This window comes from Echinops telfairi, unplaced genomic scaffold (assembly GCF_000313985.2).
Source record: "Echinops telfairi isolate 266 unplaced genomic scaffold, ASM31398v2 ScPeMD7_2291;HRSCAF=2852, whole genome shotgun sequence".
Taxonomy (NCBI): domain Eukaryota; kingdom Metazoa; phylum Chordata; class Mammalia; order Afrosoricida; family Tenrecidae; genus Echinops; species Echinops telfairi.
The window spans coordinates 20,693,238-20,695,830 of record NW_022106189.1 but is presented as its reverse complement, the minus strand read 5'-3'; positions in this window follow the sequence as shown (position 1 = coordinate 20,695,830).

The window sequence follows — 2,593 nt, the reverse complement described above, 5'->3', positions numbered from 1 at the left end:
TTGCTCTAAGCAGAGGCCGTTTTGCAAGAAAGCCAGTTGTTGTCCATTTACGAGGGCAGCGGTGTCTCTGCCCATGGCACAGTGCGTGAGTTTCTTCACCCAGACAGACACAACCAGGGTGGGTCCTGGGGTGACTTCCTGCCTTAATAACTCATCCAGGATGGGTCTCTGACTTAGCAAGTGACCTCATGGGACCAACATAGCCACCCTATCAATTCATTAAATTAGAAGCCTGTGATCGTTCAGATGATGTGTCCGTTTGGCTGGGCCAGGATTCTCTGTGGTTGGGGGCGAGATATCTAATGTAATCATATCCAAGCACATCTCCCTTGAAAGAGATCTTGAAGTTCCTTTGGAAGAGAATTTCCCTAGGGGGTGTGGCCTGCTTGCAATATATGTGGACACTCTCGCAAAGGTTGCTTGTTTTTTTAAAATAAAATTTTATTGTGTTTTCATTTCTAAACAACTTATTCAGTAACATGAATTAAATTACTTTTATTCCAAACAAATCTGAAAATAATAAAAATAGAATAACTTGAGAATGGATTAGAAGGAAAAACAAATGATTAGATGTTAAATTTTAATATAACTATATCTGCAATCATTCACTTTCTGGTCTACTCTGTCTGTGGACAGGACTTTTCCCACTCCTGCTCAATGGTCTGAGGATATTCAATGGAGGCTTATTCCCCATGGGACGGAATCTCTGAAAACGGATTTTGGGTTTTCACTCTCATCCATAGCCTTCTGAAAACTGGGTGCTTAGAGTTTAAACTCTAATGCATGTCCCTTCTCTGATCTTGCATTTTGTTATTTACAATCCTTGGATCATACAGGTTAATGTACTTCTTCTGCATGGGCTTAGCTGTCACCTCACCTAGATGCCTGCTTGTTTTAAGAGACGTTTCTGAGACCCCAGACACGATTCTTTCTGATAGCCAGGCAGGCACCATCTGATTTCTTCACCACATTCGGCCATAGCACCTTATCTTCAGTGATCTTCACGAGGGTAACTATCACTCAGGGCCACGTGATAAGAACGGATTGTTCTCCCTGGGGGATGAACAACAGAAAAGCGGGTGAAGGGAGACATCGGACAGTGTAAGATATGACAAAATAATAATTTATAAATTATCCAGGATTCATGAGGGTGGGTGGAGCAGAGAGGGAGGGGGAGAAATGAGGAGCTGATGCCAGGGGCTTAAGTGGTGAGCAAATGTTTTGAGAATGATGAGGGCAACGAATGTACAAGTGTGCTTTACACATTGATGTATGTATGGATTGTGATAAGAGTTGTATGATTCCCCCAATAAAATGATTTTTTAAAAAAAGAACAGATTGTTCTTAACTTAGGGCTTACAGTCAAGTGGGAGCTCAAAATCTACTCTTACACCTGAGGTGTACTCTTACCTCTGTGCCCCTTTAGTGGCAACATTATCGCTTTTTTGAGATACTATAAGTGACCTCCATGGGTCCTTCAAAATTTGAATAATTTTGTAAAACTAGTCCTGGGTATAAAATTCAGAACATTGTGATGATAAGCTTTCAGAGGATCAGACGATCAGATTTCAGAATCACCCAAAGTGAACAGATTCCAGCAGAGTTCCCAGAAGAAGAACGGCCTACAAAGCAGGAGTAAGGGTCCCCTTCAGAGGGATTAGCCGTGGGAAACCCTATGTTAGTGGTGGAGTATTGTCACACACAGAGAACCGCGTGACTAGCGGAAGAACGTCGAAAGGGATCGTGCCAGAAGATAAGCCCCTCGGGTTGGGAGACCCTCAAGACTGAGAAAGCGCTCCCTTCTCACAGTAACATTGGCCATATGACATGGATGGAGCAAAAGGCTTCAGGAGTAAAGCCTTTGGGACCTTCATTTGGTGACGGGGCATGAGTCAAACCGAGAAGAGACAAGTTGCAAACATCTACCAGTAACTGGAACTTGAAATGTACAAAGTATGAATCTAGGAAAATTGGAAGCTATCGAAATGAAACGGAATGCATAAAGATCGATATTCCAAGTATTAGCGAGCTGAAATGGGCTGGTATTGGCCATTTTGAATGAGAAAACCGTATGGTTTTCTATGTCATGAATGACAGATTCAGTAGGAATGGCATCCCATCCAACATCAAAAAGGGCATGTCAAGATCTAGCTTTAAGTACAGTGCTGTCTGTGATAGAATAGTATTTATATGCCTACAAAGAAAGCCAGTCCGGTCTGTCCAACATACAGCAGGGCAAAACACAAAGGGAGCACAACAGAGCAGTAAGGGGAGCAAAGTAACGAAGTCCCCGGGGATCCCCAAAATAGACTTCTGACTCAGGGGGCAGGGTTTGGCACCTCATCAGACCCGATTGGAAAACATTCCTAAAGGCCAACAGACAGACCTGGAACTATTTATGGGCTTTTTCCTTTTCTCTCTCTCTATGTCTATCTATATAAGATAGGCAAGACAAACAAGGACAACACAATGGGACTGATGGTTCTAGGGGGACATGGGAGAGGAGGAGGCAGAGGAAAGGGAGTGGGGAGACAACAAAATCAGGGGCAAGGGACCAACAGGGGATCTAAAATCAATGGCAAGGAGGGTGTAG